Source organism: Microcaecilia unicolor, chromosome 2 (genome assembly GCF_901765095.1).
Source record: "Microcaecilia unicolor chromosome 2, aMicUni1.1, whole genome shotgun sequence".
NCBI classification, from domain to species: Eukaryota; Metazoa; Chordata; class Amphibia; order Gymnophiona; family Siphonopidae; genus Microcaecilia; species Microcaecilia unicolor.
Window position 1 is genome coordinate 193,061,542 of NC_044032.1, and position 27,730 is coordinate 193,089,271.

The 27,730-nt window shown below is 44.1% G+C and overlaps 1 protein-coding gene across 2 annotated transcripts in view; it reads right to left on the minus strand.

The window, feature by feature from the left end:
- LOC115463250 (CDC42 small effector protein 2-like) overlaps positions 1-27,730 on the minus strand; it is a 112,337-nt gene that overhangs the window by 65,091 nt on the left and 19,516 nt on the right. Inside the window, exon 1 of one of the 2 annotated variants that reach the window (XM_030193595.1) lies at positions 22,790-22,860. The exons of the other annotated variant lie outside the window; for it this stretch is intronic. The gene's annotated coding sequence lies outside the window, so the exon portion shown is untranslated. Of the gene's footprint in view, positions 1-22,789; positions 22,861-27,730 lie in introns of those variants that run through there. 2 annotated transcript variants of the gene reach the window in all.

Genomic DNA, 27,730 nt, shown 5'->3' on the forward strand with positions numbered 1-27,730 from the left:
CTAGTACATCAATAATATTTTTTATTTTTTTTATTACATTTGTACCCCGCGCTTTCCTACTCATGGCAGGCTCAATGCGGCTTACATGGGGCAATGGAGGGTTAAGTGACTTGCCCAGAGTCACAAGGAGCTGCCAGTGCCTGAAGTGGGAATTGAACTCACTTCTTCAGTTCCCCAGGACCAAAGTTCACCACCCTAACCACTAGGCCACTCCTCCACTCATCTGGCCCTAGGGAAATGTCCAGCAGCATCCTCTTTCTTTGCCACCTTCATGTAAAGTGGTGGTGTCTGACTCCTAGAATAATTTTGGAAAATCTGGCAAGCTGACCTCTAGCATTGTGCTGACATTCTGCTCGGAGTCAGGTGCTGCCGTTTTCCAAGATTAACATCAGAGGCTGGAGCTAGTCGGCCTCACTTCTGACTTTCTGTTTAAAGGTGAGTTGGGATGGGAGGTGTTTGGGGGCACCCAGGACTTTTTCCCCCAACAGGATCACCTGTGGTAAGTCTGCACTTCACCTCAGGTAGCCCTTTAACTCCTCTGCTAGAATCTACTACAGTTCAATGACTTTAGTAAAGGTTCATTATTAAGGAGGAAGTAAAAAGTGCCATAAAGTTTGGTGCAGTTCTTTTTTTCAACTTTGGGAGCAATTTCCGATGCTACTGTTTTGCATATGCTTGGATGCTGAGCATGCTACCCTTTATCACAGTGGTTTTAGTGTGAATATTTTCATTCTAAGACTTACTTCTCTATTACCCCCTACTAATTAGCATGGGGAAATCCTCAGTTAATATCCCATTAATATAGTGTGAAATCTCTAAAACATAGACAAAAATGATGGCAGTATTGCTATCAGAATTCTAACCAATGCATTAATAATAGGCATTTTAAAAAAGTTTCCCAGAGAAGTATGCAAGCATGAATGTAGAAATCTTTTAGACCAACCCAACTGGTGCTTTTTGCTTTTAGTCTTTTTTTTTTTTTTTTTTTTTTTTTGCTTTCTGATTTTTGTGTATTGCTTTTGCCTTACTCTTTTCTTTATATGGTTGGTGTTCCTTCTTCTGAGTACTTTGGTTGTATTGCTATTTATTATGTATCCCACTTTAGTGGTTGCCCTTAAGCAGTGTATCAAATAAAATAACCTTGAACCTTAATTATCAGGGCTATGTATGTTATACAGTACATCAATGGACACTAAGTAAGACAGAAATGCCCCCCATGCTATTAACTGCTACAGCAATTCCCATCATGTGCACTAGCAGAGGGTAACTTTTATAGATCCTGCAAATTGTGAAGTCTGCCAAGAAATGGGGCCTCTGAAAAGTGCAGCTCTAATTTATAGCTAATGTAGGGGAGCCACGCTGTTAATATGTGTAGTTGAAAGTTATCAATATACAAACAATCTGAGGGGAAATGTACAGCCTTCTCTGTATGCAAATATCTCTCATGCATATTTATTGTGGATATCCTGAATCGCTGCAATAATCTCATGGTGACGGGGAAATGCTAGGACTAGAGAGAACTGAGATTGCAGAGAGAAAGATTTATAGGAAATATGTTTACGGAGAGGGTGGTGGATCCATGGACTACCTCCCGGGGAAGTGGTGGGAACAAAAAACAGTGACTTCTGCCACATGACACCCCCTAGAATTGTGCCACCCGAGGCAGATGCCTAGTGGGCTCATTTTCCAAACAGGACGCCCGTCTTTCAACACAAATCGGAAGATGGACGTCCTCACAGAAACATCCAAATCGGTATAATCGAAAGCCGATTTCGGACGTCCCCAACTGCACTCCATTGCAGGGACAGCCAAAGTACAAGGGGGCATGTCAGAGGCATAACGAAGGCGGGAATTGGGCGTGCCTAACACTTGGATGTCCTTGACCCACAATCAAAAAAAAAAAGAAGGACGTCCCTGACGAGCACTTGGACGTTTTCACCCGGACCTGTTTTTCTTATGACTAAGGCACAAAAAGGTGCCCAAAATGACCAGATGACCACCAAAGAGAATCGGGGATGACCTCCCGTTACTCCCCCAGTCGTCACTAACCTCCTCCCACCCTCAAAAAACAGCATTAAAAATATTTTGTGCCAGCTTCAGATGTCATACTCAGGTCCGTGACAGTAGTATGCAGGTCCCTGGAGCAATTTTAGTGGGTGCAGTGCACTTCAGACAGGCGGACCCAGCTCCATCCTCCTCCTCCTCCTACTACTTAACATTTCTAAAGCGCTACTCTGGTTACGCAGCGCTGTACAGTTTTACAAATAAGGATAGTCCCTGCTCAAAGGAGCTTACAATCAAAAGGATGAAATGTCAAGTTGGGGCAGTCTAGATTTCTTGAATAGAGGTATAATGGTTAGGTGCCGAATGCGACATTGAAGAGGTGGGTTTTGAGCAAGGCTTTGAAGATGGGCAGGGAGGGGGCTTGGCGTATGGGCTCAGGGAGTTTATTCCAAGCATAGGGAGAGGCGAGGCAGAAAGGGCGGAGCCTGGAGTTGGCGGTGGTGGAGAAGGGTACTGAAAGGAGGGATTTGTCCTGTGAGCGGAGGTTTTGGGTAGGAACGTAAGGGGAGATGAGGGTAGAGAGGTAATGAGGGGCTGCAGATCGAGTGCATTTGTAGGTTAGTAGGAGAAGCTTGAACTGTATGCGGTACCTGATCGGAAGCCAGTGAAGTGATTTGAGGACAGGGGTGGTATGAGTATAACGGTCCAGACGGAAGATAAGACACGCAGCAGAGTTCTGAACGGATTGAAGGGGGGATAGATGGCTAAGTGGGAGGCCAGAGAGGAGTAGGTTACAGTAGTCAAGGCGAGAGGTAATGAGGCAGTGGATGAGAGTTCGGGTGATGTGCTCAGAGAGGAAGGGGCGAATTTTGCTGATGTTATAAAGGAAGAAGCGGCAGGTCTTGGCTCTCTGTTGGATATGCACAGGAAAGGAGAGGGAGGAGTCGAAGATGACTCCGAGGTTGTGGCCAGATGAGACAGGGAGGATTAGGGTGTTATCGACTGATGAGATGAGACAGTGGAGGGAGAGGAGAAGTGGGTTTGGGTGGAAAGACAATGAGCTCGGTCTTGGCCATGTTCAGTTTCAGGTGGCGGTTGGACATCCAGGCAGCAATGTCAGATAAGCAGGCCGATACTTTGGCCTGGGTTTCCGCAGTGATGTCTGGTGTGGAGAGATAGAGCTGGGTGTCATCAGCATAGAGATGATATTGGAAACCATGAGATGAGATCAGGGAGCCCAGGGAAGAGGTGTAGATTGAGAAGAGAAGGGGCCCAAGGACAGACCCTTGAGGAACTCCAACAGACAGCGGGATGGGGGTAGAGGAAGATCCACGAGAGTGTACTATGAAGGTACGGTGGGAGAGATAAGAGGAGAACCAGGAGAGGACAGAGCCCTGGAATCCAAATGAGGATAGTGTGGTAAGGAGTAAATTGTGATTGACAGTGTCAAAAGCAGCGGTCAGGTCGAGGAGGATGAGGATGGAGTAGTGACCTTTGGATTTGGCAAGGAACAGGTCATTACAGACTTTAGTGAGTGCCGTTTCTGTCGAGTGTAGAGGGCAAAAACCGGATTGAAGCGGATCGAGGATGGCATGAGAGGAGAGAAAAATCAAGGCAACAGCTGTGGATGGCGCGTTCAAGTATCTTGGAGAGGAAGGGAAGGAGGGAGATGGGGCGGTAGTTGGAAGGACAGGTAGGGTCTTAGTGATGGTTTTTTTGAGGAGTGGTGTGACTACAGCATGTTTGAAGGTGTCGAGGACGGTTGCAGTGGAGAGAGAGAGATTGAGGATATGACAGATGGGGGGTGACAGTAGGAGAGATGGTGTTTAGTAAAGTTGGTGGGGATGGGATCAGAGGGACAGGTGGTGCATTTCGAGGAGGAGAGAAGGTGGGCGGTTTCCTCCTCGGTAATATCAGGAAAAGAGGAGAAGGGGGCCTGGGTTGGTTGGTTGAGGGAGTGAAGAGGAGGAGGTGGCTTGGTAGTAAATTCAAGGTTGATCTTCTGCTCCTTGTCATGGAAATAGTCAGCCAGTGATTGAGGAGAGAGTGAGGGGTGTGGGAGCAGAGGGCACTTTAAGGAGGGAGTTAAGGGTGGTGAAGAGGCGACGAGGGTTGGAGGTGAGAGAATTAGTCAATTGGGTATAATAGTCCTGTTTGTCAAGGAATAGGGAAGACTGGAAGGAGGATAATATGAATTTGTAATGAATGAAGTCGGTATGAGTGTGAGATTTCCTCCAGAGGCGTTCAGCAGATCGGGTTCAGGAGCGAAGGTATCGGATGCAAGGGGTCATCCAGGGCTGGGGATTAGTACGCTTTATAGGACAGGAGGTGGATGTTGCAAGGGAGTCCAGAGCAGAGGAAAGAGTGGCATTGTAAGCAGAGACAGCCTTATTGACAGAGTCGGAGGACATGATGGAAAGGATGAGATTAGAGATACTAGAGGATAAGGTGGGAGGGTCGACAGCCTGGAGATTCCTGAAAGTAGAGGTTAGAGTTGGGCGGGACTGAGGGGGAGGGTGATGAAGTGTGAAGGTGATCAGGTGATGATCAGAGAGAGGAAGAACTGATGCGCAGAAGTTGGAGGGTGGGCAGGTAGAGGAGAGGACAAGGTCAAGACAATGGCCAGTTTGGTGAGTAGGGGTGGTGGAGCTCAGCTGGAGGTTGTAGGAGGATGTCAGAGTGAGGAACTGAGAAGCGTAAGAGTCAGCTGGGTCGTCAGCGTGTATGTTGAAGTCTCCAAGAATGAGGGACGGAGATGAGGGTTCAAGAAAAACGGAGAGCCAGGCATCAAAGTCGGTAAGGAAGGAAGAGAGGGACTTATCAGGGGGGCGGTAAATGACCGCAACTCTGAGTGGCAGCGGGTAGAATAGACAGATGGAGTGAACTTCAAAGGATGAGAAGCAGTGAGACTGCGGTAGGAGGAGGGGTTGAAAACTACAGGAGGGTGAAAGTAGAAACCCGACGCCTCCTCCGCGGCCAACTGGGCGGGGAGTGTGGGAGAAAAGATAACCTCCATGGCAAAGGGCCGCGACTGAGGCAGAGTCATCGGAGGTGAGCCAGGTTTCAGTTATGTTAGTGGAGGAAACAGCGAGCTCTGCAAAACCCACAACAAACCCACTGTACCCACATCTAGGTGCCCCCCTTCACCCGTAAGGGCTATGGTAGTGGTGTACAGTTAGGGGTAGTGGGGTTTGTGGGGGGGGGGGGGGGCTCAGCACACAAGGTAAGGGAGCTATGTTCCTGGGAGCAATTTATGAAGTCCACTGCAGTGCCTCCTTGGGTGCCCAATTGCTGTCCTGACATGTCAGGGGGACCAGTGCACTAATTCAAATGCTGGTTCCTCCCACGACCAAATGGCTTCCATTTGGTAGTTTCTGAGATGGATGTTCTTGGTTTCAAAAAATCTCCGAAAATCATAAACGCCCATGTCTAGGGACGACCAAATCTAAGGATTTGGACGTCCATGACAGTATTTTTGAAACGAAAGATGGACGTCCATCTTGTTTCGAAAATACGGGTTTTCCCGCCCCTGGATTGGGACGTTTTGCCAGGACGTTCATATCAAAATTTGGACATCCCTTTCAAAAATGCCCCTCAACATCAACTAGTGGTAGGGTCAGCCCTGTCCCTGTCCTTCTTCAAAGCAGACTAAGGGCTTCTTTTACAAAGCCATGCTAGCGATTCCTGCCCATAGCAGCCTCATTTACCAAGCAGGAATCGCTAGCGCAGCTTTGTAAAAAGCTCTAAGATATGTGTGTCTTTAATAAAGGGTTAACATTTTTTTAAGCTTATTGTTAAATAATACCATAGGATCTGTTATGTTTAGACCTTTGATATAGTGAGTCTGATTCTAGCCTTCTCTTTCTCTGCTTTCTGGTCCTATCGCCTCTCGTGTTTACTGTAAACCATTTTGAATGAACTTGTTCATTAAGGGGTCCTTTTATAAAGGTGTGGTAGAAAGTGGCCTTAGTGCTCCCTTACGCGAGTGTTTCCCATGCACTAAGGCCATTTTTACTGCAGCCAGAAAATGGTCGATTTTCCATTTTCTGGATTAATAACCATGCGCTAATGCTGCCATTAGCGCATGGCCATTATTTAAAATTAGCACATGAGTTGCGCTGGTTAGTGCAGAAACGTCCACTCTCCACCCCGACACAACCCCTTCTCAGAAAAATAGACATTCTTTTTAGTGTGCGGTTTGCATGCACAGAATGCATATTTACCATGGGACACCTGAGTGCGCCCTGCTGTAAGCCCTTTTAACCTGTGGCAACCACACACTAGCGCTTACCCCAGCTTTGTAAAAGGAGCCCTAAAATTGGTATAAAAACTGATGATGTACATATATATATTACCCTCTATATAAAATGACAAAGTACATAAGTATTGCCATACTGGGAAAGACCAAAGGTCCATCAAGCCCAGCATCCTGTTTCCAACAGTGGCCAATCCAGGTCACAAATACCTGGCAAGATCCCAAAAAAGTACAAAACATTCTATACTGCTTATCCCAGAAATAGTGGATTTTCCCAAGTCCACTTAATAATGGTCTATGGACTTTTCCTTTAGGAAGCCATCCAAACCTTTTTTTAAACTCTTCTAAGCTAACCGCTTTTACCACATTCTCTGGCAACAAATTCCAGAGTTTAATTACACATTGAATGGAGAAACATTTTCTCCGATTCATTTTAAATTTACTACATTGTAGCTTCATTGCATGTCCCCTAGTCCTAGTATTTTTGGAAAGCGTAAACAGACGCTTCACATCTACTGCATAACCAACAACCTCGGCACACATGTGTTATTCATGCATATTCATCCTGCACTACCTTCAGAAAATTATTCCCTAAAAGGATAGACTTCTCACTCACAATTCAGAACAGGAACAACATGTTTTTAATATAAATTACATGTGTATAATAAAAGTGAATGTTACCCAGTACAATTTGGAAGCAGGTTGTAGTCAGCTAAACCCAAAAATATTTTTGGTGCAGAAAATTGATTTAGCTGTAGAATGTAATTTGGGACAAAAATAGCAACTGGAGATTTGCTGCAGTGAAATTCCCAGAGGTGTCACATTTTATTAAAATGGGTTCAGTGAAAAGGACATTTTGAAGCATTATTTGAGCATAGTGTACACAAAGGTTCTTTGAAAATGTGAGAAGTGCTTTACCAATTACACAGTTCCCTTACTCTGGATTTGCAGCACTGCAAGAATTTCAGTAATAAAAAGTTATCAAGGGTAGAAAATGGTGACCCCCCCCCCCCCCCCTTTCCTACTGCCTAGGTGGGAAAGGAAAATGTCTCAGCTAAAAAAATAAATAAATGCAATGAGAGATAGAGAAAAGGCAGTGCATGCAAATCTATGTAAATCTCTCTCATACATATTCATTGAGGACATCCTGAAAATCTGACTGGCTAAGTGTGCTCCGAGGACTGCAATAAACTAATGGTGTGCAAATTAGTGTGCTGTTAAAAATGGATACAGAAAGAAAAAAGCTGCACATCTCCCCACAGTGACCAGAGCTTTCTGTATCTGGGGGAAAATCTTTTTCTTTCTACTTTCCTGTCAGTACATGAGCCAATCCCTTTTCAGAATATGTTCAAATAATCTTTCAAAATGACTATTTCATTGAACCCATTTTAATAAAACGTGACACATCTGGGAATTTCATTGCAGCAAATCTCCACTTGCTATTTTTGTCACAAAATTACATTCCGCAGTTAAATCGATTGTCTGCAGCAAAAATATTGCATGTACTGACAGGAAAATAGAAAGATAAAAATAACCACAACACTTCACCACTCCTCCCTTACTATAACTGCCTTCTTTCCACAATTGCTTGATTAGATCGACTGCTGGCTTGTTACTCTTAATACATTTGTAACACCAATTGTATCTCTTTACCCTGGAATGGCGATGCCTTAACAGGTCTTTTGTAAGCCACACTGAGCCTGCAAATAGGTGGGAAAATGTGGGATACAAGTGCAATAAATAAATAAATAAATGACTCCCCTCCCCTTTAAGGAGGCTATCAGGTTTAGAGCACCTCTGGTTGGGTACCCCTGACCCTGAAAGGCCCTTTACCAGAAAACCCTCAAAGCTGTGGTATTCAGTACACCAATAATACTCATCTGACCCTAGGGAAATGTCCTGCAGCATCCTCTTTCTTTGCCACCTTCATGTAAAGTGGTGGTGTCTGACTCCTAGAAGTATCTTGGAAAATCTAGCAGGCTGACCTCTAGCATTGTGCTGACATTCTGCTCGGAGTCAGGTGCTGCTGTTTTCCAAGTTGGCAGCATCTGAGGCTGGAGTTTGTGGGCCTCTCTATGTAAAGGTGAATAGGGATGGGAGGTGTTTGGGGGCACCAAGGACTCCCCGCCCCCCCCCCCCCCAAACTGGATCATCTGTGGTAAAAGTCTGCACTTCACTTCAGATAACTGCTAGAACCTATTACTACTACTACTAAACATTTCTAGAGCGCTACTATTACAGTTCAATGACTTTAGTAAAGGTTCATTATGAAGGGGGAAGTAAAAACTGCCATAAAGTTTGGTGTAGTTTTTTTTTTTTTTTTTTTAACTTTGGAAGCGATTTCCGAAGCTACTGTTTTGCATATGCTTAGATGCTGAGCATGCTACCCTTTATCACAGTGGTTTCAGTGTGAATATTTTTAATTCTAAACCCTTACTTCTCTATTACCTCTACTAATTAGCATGGGGAAATCCTGAGTAAGCTGCCATGCTAAAGGACAGCACCACTTATCACACTGACCCCTAACCATGAAGAGGGTCATTCTATGAAGAAGGCATCAATATTTATGCACTAATAGCATATATACCAGTAAATGCCCAGAATGCTGTGCACATATGCATACAAATGTCACTATTTCGGTTAGGTACTATTCCATAAAATGGCGCCTAAATTGCGATGGTGTGTAGTTTGAGGGTGTGCATCCATATGTGGAATTTGAGTGGAGCGTGGATGGGGTGCTTAGAATATAGAGTACTATAATTTACATATGTTTACAGTGACATACCTATCTTGTTTGCCACCAGGGGTGAGTCGTCACTGTACCCCCGGCACGTCACTCCCCCCCCCCCAAAGCGCATCACCCCCACCACCCTTCCTCCTAGCAGAGGATTGCATGGAGCAGTCATGCAGCTGTCGGCTCGGCCGGTCCCCTGCCCTGGAACAGGAAGTGATGTCAGAAGAGTCAGGGGACCGGCGGAGCTGACAGCCACGCAACTGCTCCATGCACCCCGCTTGCTGCCTTCACCCGGGGTGGAACAACCCCACCACCTCACCCTTGGTATGCTACTGTTTTACATCTAGGCATAAATATTTAAACCAGCTCTATGCTTGGTGCAATAGGTTGCATCTATATTATACGTGCATAGGAAAGTTGTTGCCTATTTTCCTTTATGGAATAGGTTCTATTTAGATACCCCTTTTAGGGGCAGGTTCTAGCCTAATGGCTACAGCAGCAGACTGGGACACAGCGGGCCCAGGTTCAAATCTTACAGCAAGTCACCCAACTCTCCACTGACTTGGGATGGCCAATAGTAGCACTGGCACCTTCACCCAATGCCATGGTAACTGTCACACCCACAGCAGTCCCCAGAAGCCATTCACAGCTTGGTGCTTGTGCACAGGAGAGAGAAAGAGATGCCCCTTGCACATGTAAATGTACACAATATATGGGAGGGCAAAGACACTCTTAAGTTACAAGTGCTCCAGCCACATTTCCTTCAGGTTATGCACAAGTCTACGGCTGGTATAAATGCAAGTGCTTAAATTATAGATGCGCTGATGCCATGTTATGCTGAATTTGGGTGCCCAGACGCTGTTATGGAATAGGATCACACTGCGTGGCCTCAGGGCACCTAAAAAGGAGTGGAGGAGTAACTTAATGGTTAGAGCAGGAGAACCCAGGGAACTGGGTTCAATTCCCACTGTAGCCTCTTGTGACTCTGGGAAAGTCACTTAACCCTCTATTGCCCCAGGTGTATATAATATGTAAACTGTTTTGACTGTAACCACAAAAAGGCAGTATATCAAGCCCCATTCCCTTTCCCTAAAAAGACGCACCCACTTACAGAATTGCCCCAATGTGTCCGTGTGTGTATGTTGTAATTGTGGCCTTAGGAGCCATATCAAATACATTGATTATCAATAGAAATCAAACAAAATAAAACATGGAAAAGAAAATAAGATGATACCTTTTTTATTGGACATAACTTAATACATTTCTTGATTAGCTTTCGAAGGTTGCCCTTCTTCCTCAGATCGGACATAAACAAATGAGGTAGCAGATAGTATATATGAGAGAAACATCAAAGCATTACTTTGACTGTCTGACAGAGTGGGAGGGTGGGGGTATGCATGGGGACATCAAAGCATTTCATTGATATTCTAACAGAATGGGTGTTGGTAGATGAGAGGAGGGTAATAAACAGAGAAATACAGCTTTATGTTTTATAATGAGTTAGAAAACCCAGATCCTTATTAAGTCCTGTTTGTTGGGTGTCAAAATATTCAATCATTCTTATTTCAAAGGTCTTACGTTCCTGTATTGTTTTAAAATTACCTTTCAGTATGCTTACTGTGAAATCACTGGTGCAGTGTTCTGGTCTTGTGAAGTGTTGGCCCACAGGGGTGGGGGCCTGACTGGCACCGGCTATTTTCAGTTGATCTCTGTGTAGATTGAATCTTGTCTTAAGCATCTGGCCTGTTTCTCCAATATAGCATCCTTCGTTACATTTCTTACACTGAATGATATATACCACATTGGAAGATGAGCATGTAAAATAGTCCTTTATGTTGAATATTTTTCCTTTGTGAATGACTGTGGGGTCTTGTGAAATGTTTTGGCATAGTTTGCAGCTGGCTGTGTTACACGGGAACGTGCCCTTTTCTTTTTCTACATCCACCCATATCCAGGGCCCCCTTCCCTCCATCTCTCTCCCCTCTGAGTTCCAGGCGCCCCTCCCCTTTGAGTTCCAGGACCCCTCCTCTTCGAGTTCCAGGATCCCCTCCCTCCCCTTCAAGTTCCAGGACCCCCGCGCCTCCCTCCCTCCCCTTCGAGTTCCAGGACCTCCCTCCCCCCCCCCCCCCTGAGGTCCACGTCCCCACTCTCTTCTGATGTCCACGCCCCTGCGCCTCCCTCCCTCTGCCCTCCAAGTATGACCTGTCCTCCAGCAGCCCCTCACCTTCCTAAGTGCTGGCTGTATTTTAAAAATTATTACCTTGGGGTGCGGTATCCACAGTGAAGGCGAGCGGCGCTTCACACTGCCTTCACATGCATCTCAGCTCTGCCTCTGGTCCCGCCCTCATTTCCTGTTTCCGGAAGGGCGGGACCAGAGGCAGAACTGAGACACATGCGAAGGCAATGTGAAGCGCCGCTCGCCTTCACTGTGGATACCGCACCCCAAGGTAAGAATTTTTAAAATACAGCCAGCACTTAGGAAGGTGAGGGGCTGCTGGAGGACAGGTCATGCTTGGAGGGCAGAGAGAGAGAGGGAGGGAGGCACGGGGGCTGGCAACTATAACGAGTTCCCTCGAGGGCGGGGTGATTACGAACCCCAGGAACACTACACAGCTTCACTGCCATGCTGCCACGGAGTCAGCTTCAGAACATTGGAGGTGCGATTATATTAGATAACATTCAGTAGTGCTCATATCCCACTGACAGAATTTGAATCCAGAAGTAAGTTTATCAATAAGTTCCCACATTTTAACAAACTTGGGGGGTCTTTTACAAAGGCGCGCTAGCAGTTTTAGTGCATGCTAATAATTAGTATATGCTAAACACTAGGGACACCCATAGAAATATGTGGGCTTCTCTAACCTTTAGCACGTACGTACCTTTAGAGTTTTTTTAGCTTATTTTTAGCTACTTGAGGACAGAATGCTAATGGACATTTTAATGCAGAAATTCATAAGGCATGCCCCCAATCGTTTTTGTGTTAGATTTGTAGTTACTGCACATTCATTTTCTGGGTAAGGCTCAGTAATTGCAAAATCTAACGTACTTTAGTGAAAGGGCTCCTTAGATATGAATATACGCTTTCCTGTGCAAGTTTTAATGCTAGTCTTCTGTCAAGTGATATTTCCAATTTCTTTAGCTTTCCATCAAAGAAATGTTCCCTTTGAACACTGTCCTGCGCAAATATTACCCTGACAACATGAGAAACTCATTACTACTCAGAACTGTTCCTATTAAGGGCTAGATTCTATATGTGGCGCCAAAAAAATCAACACCCAAAAAAGCACTATTTTATATGCCACGCTTAAAGTTAAATGTGGTATATAGAATAGCACTTATGCCCAGGAATCGTGCCTAACTTTAGGTGCAACCACTTGCACCAAGTGAAACGCCCGTTATTATAAAACAATGCACATTAATTGTAGGAACACCCCCGTTCTGCTCATGAACCCTCCCATTTCCACACCCCCTTTTTCGAATCTCTCATAAAGTTCAATTAAATTTAATTAGTGCCAATAATTTCTGGTTAAAAAGCCAATTATTGGCACTAATTAGTTTGTTAGCTAATTAAATTGAACACACAAATTGGGCACACACCAAAATTTGCACATGCAATTTGTAGCAACTTTTACAGAATTAGGGAGTAAACTGTGATCACAAGAGCTATATGGCTTCAAGATATCCACAAATGATGTGTCATGTTATCTGAATGTAATCAGTCCTTCTAGGACAATGCTCATCAACCTTTCATAAGTACATAAGTAATTCCACACTGGGAAAAGACCAAGGGTCCATCGAGCCCAGCATCCTATCCACGACAGCAGCCAATCCAGGCCAAGGGCACCTGGCGAGCTTCCCAAATGTACAAACATTCTATACATGTTATTCCTGGAATTGTGGATTTTTCCCAAGTCCATTTAGTAGTGGTTTATGGACTTGTTCTTTAGGAAACCGTCTAACCCCCTTTTTAAACTCTGCTAAGCTAACCACCTTCGCCACGTTCTCCGGCAACGAATTCCAGAGTTTAATTATGCGTTGGGTGAAGAAACTTTTTCTCTGATTTGTTTTAAATTTACTACACTGTAGTTTCATCACATGCCCCCTAGTCCTAGTATTTTTGGAAAGCGTGAATAGACGCTTCACATCCATCTGTTCCACTCCACTCATTATTTTATATACCTCTATCATGTCTCCCCTCAGCCGTCTCTTCTCCAAGCTGAAAAGCCCTAGCCTCCTTAGTCTTTCTTCATCGGGAAGTCGTCCCATCCCCGCTATCATTTTAGTCGCCCTTCGCTGTACCTTTTCCAATTCTACTATATCTTTCTTGAGATGCGGCGACCAGAATTGAACACAATACTCAAGGTGCGGTCGCACCATGGAGCGATACAACGGCATTATATCATCCTCACACCTGTTTTCCATACCTTTCCTAATAATACCCAACATTCTATTCGCTTTCCTAGCCGCAGCAGCACACTGAGCAGAAGGTTTCAGTGTATTATCGACGACGACACCCAGATCCCTTTCTTGGTCTATTACTCCTAACGTGGAACCTTGCATGACGTAGCTATAATTCGGGTTCTTATTTCCCCACATGCATCACCTTGCACTTGCTCACATTAAACGTCACCTGCCATTTAGCCGCCCAGTCTCCCAGTCTTCTGTAATTTTTCACAATCCTGTCGTGAGTTACTGACTTTGAATAACTTTGTGTCATCAGCAAATTTAATTACCTCGCAAGTTGCTCCCATCTCTAAATCATTTATAAATATATTAAAAAGCAGCAGTCCTAGCACTGACCCCTGAGGAACCCCACTAACTACCCTTCTCCATTGTGAATACTGCCCATTTAACCCCACTCTCTGTTTCCTATCCTTCAACCAGTTTTTAATCCACAATAGGACATTTCCTCCTATCCCATGACCCTCCAATTTCCTCTGTAGCCTTTCATGAGGTACCTTGTGAAACGCCTTTTGAAAATCCAGACACACGATATCAACCGGCTCCCCTTTGTCCACATGTTTGTTTACTCCTTCAAAGAATTTAAGTAAATTGGTCAGGCAAGATTTCCCCACACAAAAGCCGTACTGACTTGGTCTCAGTAATCCATGTCCTCAGATGTGCTCTGTAATTTTGTTTTTGATAATAGCCTCTACCATTTTCCCCGGCACCGACGTCAGACTCACCGGTCTATAATTTCCCAGATCTCCCATAGATAGATGGGTGTCCAGGAGAGTGGTCACTCACCCAAGTGGACTTCTGACAGTGTCAGCGCCTATTTTCACGCAATCTATCGCATTTAAGATACACACCATCACAGTCGGCAGTCCACTCTCCACTCCCTCAATCTGGCTACAGTTCTGCCATGACCCCATGATTGTGACCAAATAAAATTGTATAAACCTCTCATCCCCCACCCCCACCCCGGAGGTACATAGTAATGATGCCCCTATGGAGAGCCCACCCAGTCCTGACCCCAAATGTGGATTTTGGGGTCCCGACCCACAGTTTGTGAAGCTCTGCTCTAGGATAAAGGCAAAATCTATAGCCCAAGGAATTAGTAAGAGTACCAAGTGAGTTTAACACTAGGCAGAACAAAAGTGATAATGGTGAATCTCCCTGAAATATTCTTCACTGGGAGTCACTGTAGAAAACTGCATGTTAGTTCCGCTGTGCGTATGGCTTCTAACACAAGTTTTCTGCAAAAATTTACCACAGAGATGCACTAAACAATGAGCATGTATATTACTGCAAATTTTAAAATTGTGCGCTGTCAGAAAACAAAACAAAAAAACAACAAAAAAAAAAACAGTGCACACCATGGCAGTAATCTGCAGTTCTTTGTTAAATATCCCCCAATCCCACAGTGACACTCCAAATTCCCCTGACACTCCAAAAAAATAGACCCTGGTGTTTAGTAGCACCTGCAAACCCCCTTCTCCACCCCATCCCACACTAGCATCTGTTCAAGAAGAGGCAGAAACAATGCCCACTTGCTGCTGCCCCTGCACCATTTGGAAACTGGTGATGCCTAACCCCGGGGCCGCCAAGAGACAGAACTAGGCCAGGGTAGGGCCATCGCAGAACACAGCAGCCACCGCCGCCCTCCCCCCTCGACTCATTCAGACAACTATCCACCTTCCTGCGTCAGCTCCTCCCTCTGTCTGTCACTCTTCTGCTGTGTGCCAGGACCCAGGTTATCGCGTTAAACGCAATCACCCAGGTACCGACACACAGGAGCAGGAGACAGACTAAGGGAGTAGAACCTCCTGTCTGCCTCCGGAAGCCTTGCCAGTGCTGGGACACCGTTGGAGGCCAGGCCTAGGGAACTTTGCCCCCCCACCCCACCCCCTCGGCGGCTGTGTCCAACTCCACACGATGCAGCCTGGGATGAGCCATGCGGGGTCAGTCTGCCTGATGAAGAACATTTTCCCTTATTTGATGGTCTCCACCCAGTCTAAAAGCCTAAAATAATTAAACATGTTTTGAAATTTGTTTGTAAAAAGGATGGGAACAGTGGCAGGATTTGTGGCAATGTATAATTCTTCCTATATTCTATGTGATTTTAGCATATATGACTACATTCCAGATACTGTTCAAAAAAAAAAAAAAAAAAAAGGTGCCTCCCTCCCTGATTTTCTCCCCCACCCCCTCCCCTGAAACCTGTTCACATAGTGAGATTTAAATTTCCCAAGGAAATTGTTTAATAGTTTCTGCCTGTATGTTTCTATCCATTTCTAATACAAACATAAGGTAAGTAGATTATTGCAACCTGCTTCTCACCGGTCTCCCACTTAGCCATCTCTCTCCTCTTCAATCAGTCCAAAAATCTGCTGTGTGACTCATTTTTTTTTCGCCAGAATCGCCCTGCTCACATGAGCCTTCTCCTCAAGTCACTTCACTGGCTCCCTATCCGTTTCCACATTCAATTCAAACTTCTCTTACTGACCTACAAGTGCATTCACTCTACCGCTCCCCAATACCTCTCCACTCTTGTCTCTCTCTATGCCAACCTGCAGGTACTCCATTCCGTGGATAAATCTCTCGTCTGTCCCCTTCTCCTCTACTGCTAATTCCAGACTCCGTTCCTTTTATCTCGGTGCTCCCCACGCCTGGAATAGACTTCCCGAGCCTGTACGTCTAGCCCCGTCTTTAGCCGTTTTCAAATCCAGGCTAAAAGCCCACCTCTTTGACACTGCTTTTGTCTCCTAACCACTACTCACTTGCCCTGTACCTTTTATCCCCTCTTTAATTTCCTTTCCTCTTGCTTGTTCTGTCTGTCTATCTATTCAGTTTAGATCTTAAGCTCTTTGAGCAGGGACTGTCTTCATGTATGGTGTACAGCGCTGCATAAGTCTTGTAGCGCTATAGAAATGATAAGTAGTAGTAGTAAATGTGAAAGGCACTGTCCATTAAACAGATGATTTTTACAACATGATTGAGTCACATTCCAGAGTAATGTAAATAAGTTCCCCCCCCCCCCCCCCCATTTCCCTTTTCATTGCATATACGTCACGCTGAATGATTTCTGACCTTTAAACAAATTAATATTAGAGAAAGGGAACCTTAGTAAAAGAGCAGGGACCTTTTCGTTTATTTTGTACAGCGCTGCGTAACCCTAGTAGCGCTCTAGAAATGTTAAGTAGTAGTAGTAGTAAACACAGTTTTTACGTTATTACTTCATTCATTTCTTGGAGTGGAGTAGCAGCCTAAGGGTTAGTGCCATGGCCTGAAAACCTGGGGAACTGCACTGCAGATCCCTGTGACTCTGGGCAACTCATTTAGGGCCCTATTTCCTAAGCAACATTATAGGCGCATTAACCACATACGTGACTACAATATCCCTACAGGCACCTACATGGTTAGCGCGTGCGCCAAGTGTAGGCGCGTTAAAAACACTAACGCACCTTAGTAAACAGGGCCCTCAACCTTCTATTGCCCCAAGTTAAGAAACTCAGGGCCCTGTTTACTATGCCACGCTCAAGGCACATTAGCGCTTTTAGCATGTGCTAACCATTAGCGTATGCTGCGTAGGCACCCACAATATTCCTATGGGCGCCTACACAGCTAGCGCGCCCTAATTTTGTGCACGTGCTAAAAACACTAGCGCACCTCAGTAAACAGAGCCCAAAGTTATCTAACACCATTATCACCCATGTGGAAAAGTAACTGCCCTCTAAACATAATAACTGGTTGCACATCTGGTATCACATCACTGTTGAGGAATTTTGGCCCACTCTTTACACAACTGCTTTAATTCAAACACAATCATAAGTGCACGAACTGCTCATTTCGGTCCTGCCACAGCATCTCTATTAGGTTCAAATCTGGACCTTGAATAGACCAGTCCAAAACGTACATTTTTTTTCGCTTCAGTAGAATAGCGATACTAATAGAAGCGGCAGTAGTGAGTGATTATTCTGTACAGCGTATGGAGAGAGAGAGAAGGTCTTCAAGTCAGGGCCGCCGAGAGACTGAGCCAGGCCCTGGGAAAGGTCGCCCCTGGGTCCCCCTCCCCCCCCCCCGAGGCAGACGACGCTGCTCCCCAATCGCTACTCAGGACGCCGGCACCACAGTCCCCAGTCTCCACCCGCCCACACCCAGCCCCGTCGACAGCCCCTCTCCGTCCGCCACCGGGCTTCCTGCATTCAAATCGGCAACACTCACCTCCGTGTGAAAGTGCAGCGGCAGATCGCCTCCCTTCAGGCCTTCCCTCCCTGTGTCCAGCCCTCGCAGAAACAGGAAGTTACATCAGACGAGGGTGGGACACAGGGAGGGAAGGCCCGAAGGGAGGCGATCTGCCGCTGCGCTTTCACACGGAGGTGAGTACTGCCGATTTGAATGCAGGGGGCCCAGTGGTGGACGGAGAGGGGTTGTCGATGGAGTTGAGGGCGGGCAGGTGAGGCCGGGGAGTGCTAGGCCGGGCCCCCCTTGGAGGCCCGGGCCCGAGGAATTTTGTCCCTCCTGCCCCCCCCCCCCCTCTCGGCGACCCTGCATCAAAGTACCAAACAGTGCAATCAGAAACCAAGAAAATGTGACATAAATAATCTCTATTGTATTAGGTTCCACTGGCCTGCTTAAAAAGGACTTCCAAGAGCACCTTGATATGTAGCCTATACATATCTGGGGACAATAGTGCGTAAATGCCACAATTCCACCTAAGCACTACGCTGCAAATACCTGTTTAACTTACATGGCAGTGGCATAGCCATGGGTGGGCCTAGTTTCTTATAGATTAGGCTCCCATCACACATCCTCGGGGTATCTAAATTGAGACGCCCAGTTGTACAATTGCCTCCATAATGAAAGATATTGGTGGAGATCTTGCTTTCTTTTCAGAAGATTTGTAAATTTTGGATTGTTCTTATCTGTTTGTAACCCAGGTCTCGCCGCCACCAGCACAGCATCCTGGGGCACCGACTAGCTCTCGGAGTCCGGCATCCCAGACTCAGGCCACAAAACAAAAATCTCTCTTCTCACTCTCAGTCACACACATAGTTTAGACTGACTTACATGAGCTTGGACGTAGGATAGGGCCAGATTTATTCCGGTAGGCCGTAAAAGGGTGAAACTGAGTGGACAAAATCAGAAAAGAAAGGGAGGAAAGAGCTAACAGGGAAAGATCTATATGTTAGAGACAGATGTGAGGGACTAGAAGATGACAGACAGGCAGCTGGAAGTCAAACTCCCTGGGACCAACATAACTAGAAAAATAAAATGTCTAGACAACAAAGGTAGAAAAAAAAAAGTTTTTATTCTCAATTTATCAACTGGAATATGTTAGTTTTGGGAAATGTGTATTGTGGGTATCTTTGTATTGTGTTAAAAATGAGAGTAAATGAATTTGTTTTTCTTTCCCCAGTGTCATGGTACATGCCGAGTTTGACTTCTTTGGGTTACTAGTTCAATTTTTGTTTTCATATTTCTATTTCTGATTTGTATTCTGGTTTTGGTGGGGTCTATCTGTGCAGACGTGCCAGCATTTCAAAATGATTGGAGATGTCAGACACAATACAAATAGCTCCTCCCTGGACACAATGAAGAAGCTTCCTCAATATTGGGGTTGCTCAGCACCCACTGGATGCATAGAGCTGGCTCTTATGTAGCTATGTTTTGGCTGTGACCAAGTAGAGGTATTCTGTTTGCATGTATTTTGTGTAGAGATCTGTAGCAGTTCCACTTGTTCTGTCTGACCAGTAGTAAGTGTATTGGTGCTCTAGAGCCCAGTGTACTACTTGTAATGCTGGCTATTCATAAGTAAAGTTCTTGCTGTTTGAATCATAGTAATTAGTGCTACTGTTGTATGACAGGTTTGCTACATGTATGTTGAGTTGGGATTTTTTTCAGGTTTTGTATTTCAGTGTGCCTGGTAAAATTTATATTGTGATTGCTCAGATGTTACAAGATTCAGAATATTTTTTTGCATGGTGACTTTCAAAGAGGGGGGTTGGATTTTTGTGGATGCAGAGCATGTTTACACTTAGCTCATAAGAACTGCTATACTGTGTCAGACCAAAGTACCTTGAAAATTTTGTTATGTTTACAGTATTATTTCATGTCTGTGTATATATGTTTTTATTATTTAAATAAGATTGGCCAGTATAGCATTTCTGTTTCATTTTTTTGCATTTTCAACTTTACTGTAACACACAAAACAAAGGTAGACCCTCAACAAATATAAAACAAGGGACCACAGATCAGTAATAGGGAGCTGAAAGCAAAAGACTGAACTAGAACCTCAAGCAGTCTAACCCTGCATACAGCAAACAGAGAGAAATATAATCTGAAATGCAAGATATCAAAGATATGCATTCCAAAATCTGACATATTTCAATTAATACATTCAAAATAAAATACTTTTTTCTACCCTTGTTGTCACGAGTATTTTATTTTTTCTATTCACTTTGGTTCCAGAGTCTCTTTTCTGCTTTCCTCTACTTGTTCCTGTCTTTGTAGGGTCTCTGTCCATTTAACATTTCTTCTCCCTCCATTTCCACTATCCATTTTCTCTCTGCATCCCTATTTGTCCTGTCTAGCATTTCCCTTCTGTGTCCCTGTGCATATCCTTCCCCCATATTCAGCATCTGTCCTCTCAATGTCCCCATCCCATCTCTTTTCCAGCAGCACCCCTCTGTGTCCCCATCAACCCTCTTTTCCAACATTGCCTCTCTGGGTCCCTATCTCACCCCTTTACCAGCATCTCCCTTCTGGGTCCCTCTCTCACACCTTTTCTAGCATCTCCATCTCTGTTCCTGTCCCTCTCCTTCCCCCTTGTTCATCAGCTGCTCTCTCAGTGTCCTTATCTCCCCCATTTTTCTGCATTACTCTTCTGTGTCCCATACTCCCTCCTTCCTTTTTCAGCATTGCTCCTCTGTGTCCCTATCTAAACCCTTTCAACATTTCCCCCGTATATCTACGCATCCTCTTTCAACATTGCCCCCCTGTGTCCCTATCTACCCGCATTTCAGCATTGCTTCCCTCTGTGTTCCTATCTACCCTCCTTCAGCATTGTCCCCCTCTGTGTCCACAATAACCCCCCTTCAACAACGCCCTCCTCTGCGTCCCTATTACTTCCCTTTCAGCATTCCCTCACTCAGTGTCCCTATTTCTCTGTCCCCCTTTCAGCATTGCATCCCTGTCTTTATAGTTCTTGCCTCCCCTTCTCTTCTCTATGTCCCTGTTTATTCCCAGATTCAGCTTCCCCCCCCCCCTCTTCCTTTGTTCCCGCACCCTGTAGCTAGCATTTTTCCACTGTACCCCCTTGCAATGTGGCATCTTCCCCCTCTCTTTCTTTCCTCCACTCTGGTCTCTCACTCTTCCTCATTCTCTCTTCCTTCCCTCACCCCCCCCCCCCCCCCCCCCCGCAAGTCCTGGCAGCAATTAAGACAGGGGTATTTCATCTGTGCATCCTGCCTACTCCGATTCAACTTCCTGTTTCCGTGTAAGTTGGATGTGCAGAGGGAAGGCCCTGACACCAGCAGCCTGTCTTAATCGCTGCCACTGCCGAGTCATCAACAATGGTAAAAAAAGTACAGAGGACTGCGGGGAAGAGGGGAGCGGGAGGAAGAGAGAGGGACAGATGCAGGAATTGAGCAGGGGAAGAAAGAGAGACAGAGCTAAATTTACCAATGGGAAACTGCCCCTTTTGGCGATTGGTAAAAGTTGCGGCCAGGAAGGGGGAGGGATGTCCTATGTACTAGTTGGTCCAGGGGCCCACAAACTTGTGGTCAATCCCTGCCACATTCTAAGGCCATTTTTATAGCAGGTAAGGAGTTGGTGTTTCAGGTTTCTGAGTCACGATGTGCACTGGGACATAAACTGGTCCCCATCCCCTCCCGTACCCATTCACTTCCAATCCATCCTCTCCCATCCCCATTCACTTTGGATCCATCCCCTCCCATTCCCACAGTATTGACTGTTTTTGTCACCAACACCACGGATTTCCATGGCTTTTCGCAGGTTTCCCACTGCCCCCATCTTTGTGCACACCTCTATCACAGACCCCAGGACTCTTCAGGGGTTTCCAATCTAACAGGAAGCTCACACAGGAGAGAGGGGGGCAGGGTCTATGAATGCTCATTAATTCAGAGGCCCATGTTGTCTGCCAGTCATAGTGAAGGTCTACAGCAGGGGTGGGCAACCTGCAGCCCACAGCCCAAATGTGGCCTGCCATTTAAATTTAAGCAGCCCGTGAGACCATGGAAAGTATACAGAGAAAAAACATTATTAACCAGAGTTTTGGCAAATTTAAATACTGTATATCACAAATATTTTCAGAATAACCACTCTGGCAGGTTGTTTTTTTTTTCACCAATTTTTAGTTAAATTTTTATTTATCACATAAGGACTATGGTGCTTTGTGCATTTCTGGTTCTGACATTACATAATGTTGTGGCCTGCTAGGGATAGTACCAATATTCATGCAGCCCTCAGTGTATAAAAGTTGCCCACCCCTGGCCTAGAAGGGGGCATCCTGTTTCTATAATCCCATCCACTGATGTGACCTCATTTGGGGACCTGACCCATAGTTTAGGAACCACTGGAACAGTATTTGCAGGTTGTAATAAGTTTTAGTGGCCCAACATAAAATTATTCACAGGATGTACATGAGCTTTCAAAAGAAAAAAAAAAGTTCCTTTTCCAGGCAGTGACAACTGGAACTCTTAGAAGGGAGAGATAATGTTGTAGCTGATTTCAAGTGTATGGACTGTTCTTTGGGTATCAGTGTTTCTATGGGTCCTCAAAGTTTTATCTATTAGGTAACTAGTAAAACCCTATTGTGGTTACTGGAAAAATAAAACTACAAACCAGGGCAAGGCAGTTTGTTAGAGTTGGCCTGGGTCATCTGTTCACCAGATTGGCAGGGGCTGGAGATCCTGGGAGGGGGAGAAAGTCATTGATACTGCTAAAGGATGATACTCCCTAGCTGGGGCCTATGATTGCAGGGGTTCTGGATGGGCTTCCCAGCCCAGGACCATCCCTGCAATGATCAGAGTAGATACATATATATGAGGGAGTGGAGGATAAGAAAGGAAGGGGGAGGGGGAACCCAAACAGAAGTAAGCAGACATCATTGAATAATAGAAGAAAAACAAAGACAGTTTATAATATCTTATACGAAGCAGCCCTTTTACAACATTAATCTTACAAAAGGAACTCTATTTTCTAGCCACTGAATTTCCTACTGGACCCCTTGATTTTACATTGCAATGTGGGTCTCAAATGAAAATATATGGGTACCAGTATCACCCAGCAATGAATGTGTGAAAAATCAAACAAAACAGGCTTTTACTCACTTTAGTAGGTTCACTCCAAATGTCAGCTCTTCTGCACTGTCTGGCTGGTTTGTTTTGCTGTAGCTTCCAACAGGAAGTTCTGTGGCAAGACTATGTGATCACAGCAGGCAGTGCAAGACATGGGGTGGAGAGGCAGTGCAACAGAATAAGTTTTCTCTTCTGTTGTCTGTATATCAATGTGGTTTATTTTAAGGTACAGCAGAGGTACCCAATCAGTGTATTCAGAAGCCTCCAACAGGCCTACTTTTTGAATAAACAAAATGTTACGCATCTTGGTTGTACTCATGTGTGAATTAATATTACTGTATGCAACATTTTGTGACTCTGCTGTGGATATCCTGGAAACCAGACCTGTTTGTGGCTCATAAAAGGCTGGAGGTGGCCACTCCTAGCAAACAATATATGTAATACAAAGGACAGGAGGAGCAATTTTTAAAAAAGCAAGCAAGCAGCTGGAGTGACTCATTGTGCTACAGGAAGCCAACCTTTATCATTCTATTCCAGTAGCAGCGCCCAAGTGCTCATAAAGGGACAAGCTGTTTTCAGTTCTTATATTCATGCTCTCCTTATCATTACAACCAGTTCATCACATCTGGGAACGGAACACAAGCTCTGTACAGCTCTGCCACAAAAAAGAAAGGCAGCAGGAACTCACAGCAAGCGTCTCAGATCACTCTTCCTTCAGGGATCACTTTCAAAATGTGCTTCTTTGATAATCAAATATGGTTCAGTTCTACAACAGGCTTAATCTCTGAACCTCTCCAGCAACCTTGCTCCAAAAAACATCCAAAAAATAACTGCTCTTTCCCTTTTAACTTTAGCAGCAAATGATAATCCTCAATTGTAGAGACGGGCAAAGAGGTATGGATGCAACAAAGCTCATAGGTGCACTAAATAGCCAAAATTAAGGTCTGAAAGAATTTTCAAGGTCAGGAGTCAAAGTTGACCTTGCTAAAAACTTACATCAGAATGCACAAGTACCTGCTCAAATCTATTTATATCTCAACTCAATATGGCACACTTCAAAATTATATGTTTCCTAAATGTGATCTAGCAAAACAAAATATTTCCCAACCTTATGCTGCAAAGGCACAAGTATTACCACATGCTTTGCTTTTCAAATGCTTTTTAAGCATAGTAAGTGATTTCAACTAGAAATGTAATTATATAACTTATTTTTGACCCTACGGCCCTTATTTTAGAACAGGGGTCCTCAACTCCAGTCCTCGAGGTCCAAACCCCAGCCTGGTTTTCGGGATTTCCACAATGAATATGTAAGACATCTTGAGGACTATATTTGAAGACCCCTGATTTAGAAGCTCTATTCATGTCTTGAACTTCTGAAAACTGGCATTTAGACATCCATATTGTATGGATGTCCAAATCCCAATTTTAGAAAGCTATGGATGTCTAAAACTGCAGTATGCTCTTATGGAAAGGGAATAGTTTGGGCATGTTTTGGGTAAGACCAGGGAGGAGCCAAAATATGGAAATCCAGCTCTGATTTCAGAAAAGGAGAGGATGTCTATGTCTAAAAAGATGGATATTGTTATTTGGACCTGGTACTTGACATGTCGGGTTACAGAAAAGCATTAATTATTCCTGAAGGTATAAGCAAGACTCTTCATGAAGCAGCAATTAAGATTGCGAAACAAGACATGCTTGTACAAGAATGAAACACAAGTAATGTTAACAGGAAGTCTCAGCAGATATTACATGAAATAACTGGACAGCAAGGAGAAAGACGCACCAACCAGTTGGATGGTCTGTACAAGAGCTGAAATTAAGCGTATGCCTAAAAAGTACAAGACGAAGGGGGTGTGGTGAAGGCTGTTCAATATGAAAACTGGAAGTAATAGAATTAGGAAATGATAATGTTTGATTATGAATTTGTAGAGTAGAAGATAGTTTTCTCACAGCATGGGTGGTGGATGTGGTAGGTAGACTTAACAGACAAAGTTTTTTTTCTCTCTGAGGATCGAGTTTTTTTTTCTCTCTGAGGATTGAGTTTTTTTACATTGCTGTCGAGTTCTCCTGTCACTATAAAATAAGAACAAAAAGAACAAGACTGGTGATAGGACTATAGCTCCAATTAAAAGAAGTGGCGCTCTCTAATAAGTGTAAAAGAGAGAGAGCAAGTATTCCTTGTAGCGTTGAGGTCTTGGGTTGATTAAACAGTAAGAAGATTCACATGCTGTGAGTGGAATATCTTCTTCCCCTAGGTAGATTTTGAGAGTAAAATAATTATAACCAGTGGTCCCCAAAAGATTAAAATTGGAATAACCAAATAGTATACTATAATAGCCATACTTTGTATTGTTATTTGAATATTTTTACTGCTGTATTTGTCTATTGCTCATGTTTGATTTATTCTTACTGTACCTTGAGTGAATTCTTACACCACCTTGAGTGAATTCCTTCAAAAAGGCAGTAAATAAATCCTAATAAATAAATAAATACATACATATATACATAGCTGACTATTCACTCACTCCGCACCTGGACTTGATTGCTGCACACCCTGTAACTTAGACCAGTTCCTCATATCTTGTTTAACTGTACAAAGATTTTGCCTTGAGTTTAGCCACTCATCTATTTATCCCAATTGACTCTGTACTAAAACATATATCTTGTCCCCATCTATATATCTGCACTTGGTCCCTCCGCTAGATAGAAAAGCATTATCATATCTGTGCTATTTGAATGTTCTATTGCATTGCTTATTGGATGTTTCATTGGTATTATGCTGACATCATATTATATTTCTGTTATTTGAATATTCCTTCCATGCTGTCTATTATGGTATTCTTTGTATTGTACTTACATATTTCTGAGTTTACATCATTTATTGTATTAATGTTTATATTTGCTATTGCTATATTGTTAACAAAATTGCAACTTTTATGTTAAACTGGACCTGCTGTACACTGCATTGGGGGAATCTGTTCAGAAAGGCAGTTAATAAATCCAAATAAATAAACCTGGCTTAAAAGAACCACAGAAAGGCATCAGACATCAAGAGGTAGCAAGAGCCTGAAGGGGGTCTAGGGGATGCTGCTTAAGCAAAGCCTGTATGTGAGAGGGAGTAGCAAAGGAAGTGAATCTAGAGGGCAGGGGTGAGAGAGGAAATGTGTGTACTTTCAGATAGGGGGGTTGGGAGAAGTGAGGGCAGGGGCTGAGAATTAAGCAAGCAGGTTTGGGGGCTAGAACTGAAATAAAGAGAGAGAGAGAGAGAGAGACTTGTGAATTAAAAGAAAAGTCTTGTTAGCTCCCATTTTTGTTTTAAATTGTGGTATCCTGATCAGACCTATATGCAAAGTTCTTTATCAAAAGAAATGGAATTAGGCATCATGAAATGATAAAGTATTTTAATTCTGATATGAATGCAGTAAGGTAAGCAAAGAATTAAAGAATGATTTGCTCCTGGCCAGTGTAGATGATTACACAGCTGCAGACACTGGCAACTATTTTAAGAGGGATTAACATCATTATTTCGTGTCCAGCATATTAATTTGCGTCAGGGATGACCATGTCTGCATACTGATAGCCATGTTTTAATCAACTGTGCCTGGCTCCCCTAATGACACAGAAGGGATAGGGGAGGCACTGTCTGCCCTTTCCCTCAAACAGCTCACGTTTTGGGATGTGCTGTGATTTTTGCTAGCACTTATAAAGAGTCCAAATATTTTCCATGGTGTCAGTATTTTAAAATTCTCACAAGTGGTGGAAGAATCCGTAGCATCACTAAAATTTATTTTTTAAGCATATTTATGAAATTTGCCAAATTTGCCATCAGATGCTCTGGAAATATTTCAGAATTGAGACATGACATTCCACAATATGTTAAGGAGAACTAAAATAGTGTCATTAGTGCATCATAGTAACATAGTAAATGACGAGACCTGTACGGTCCATCCAGTCTGCCCAACAAGATAAACTCATTTTACATGGTATGTGTTACTTTATATGTATACACGAGTTTGATTTGTCCTTGCCTTTCTCAGGGCACAGACCGTAGAAGTCTGCCCAGTACTGTTCTTGTACTAAGTTCTGAAGCTAAAATCGAAGCCCCTTAAAATTTACACTCCAGCCCATCCCTATCTATTCAGTCACGATCAGGGCATAGACCGTAGAAGTCTGCCCAGCTCCCATTTTGTTTCCCCAATTACCAGCGTCACCACCCAATCTCCGCTAAGATTCCATGGAGCCAGTCCTTCTAAACCAGATTCCTGTGTGTTTATCCCACGCATGTTTGAATTCCATTATCGTTTTCATCTCCACCACCTCCCGCGGGAAGGCATTCCACATATCCACCACTCTCTCCGTGAAAAAATACTTCCTGACATTAGTCCTGAGTCTGCCCCCTTCAACCTCAATTCATGTCCTCTAGTTCTACTGCCTTCCCATCTCCAAAAAAGGTTCATTTGCGGATTAATACTTTTCAAATATTTGAACGTCTGTATCACGTCACCCCTGTTTCTCCTTTCCTCCAAGGTATACATGTTCAGGTCAGCAAGTCTCTCCTCGTATGGTTTGCAACGCAAATCCCAAACCAATTTTGTAGCTTTTCTTTGCACCGCTTCCAGTCTTTTCATATCTTTAGCAAGATATGGCCTCCAAAACTGAACACAATACTCCAAGCGGGGCCTCACCAACGACTTGTAGAGGGGCATCAAAACCTCCTTTCTTCTGCTGGTTATGCCCCTCTCTAGGTAGCCTAATTCTTTCTATATTGAAAAATATCTTTAAACAATAAAGGGTGGTGGTGAGCTACAGTTTCATGCAACCTGTTTATTGATTCGGATTCTATAAACCTCTATATTAAAGGGTTACTGGCTCCTGTGCACTGCACCAGAAAACAGCAGTGCACAATGTTAATCCCAGTTTACTTTAGAGAAGAAATGTACACCTTTATTTAATCCAAAAACACAACATGCCAAA